Here is a 205-nt window from a genome sequence, read left to right as displayed (position 1 = left end):
CCCCCGGGGGCGCCGGTCCGCCGCAGTGAAACAAAGCGCTCCGAAGACACGCACCGGGAACTAGAGGAACCACAGGTCGCTGGAGGGCAAAGTCGTTTCCGCCGAAGCGGCTTGTAAGCCCGGACGTGAGGGCGCGCGGGGAAGCGGCTCCCGGGGAGGCGCAGCGCGCAGCGCGGACCCGGCCCCGCGCTCCGGAGCCGAGCGA

Source organism: Chinchilla lanigera, unplaced genomic scaffold (genome assembly GCF_000276665.1).
Source record: "Chinchilla lanigera isolate Chin_1 unplaced genomic scaffold, ChiLan1.0 scaffold00034, whole genome shotgun sequence".
Lineage (NCBI taxonomy): Eukaryota > Metazoa > Chordata > Mammalia > Rodentia > Chinchillidae > Chinchilla > Chinchilla lanigera.
This window is presented reverse-complemented; position numbering follows the sequence as displayed.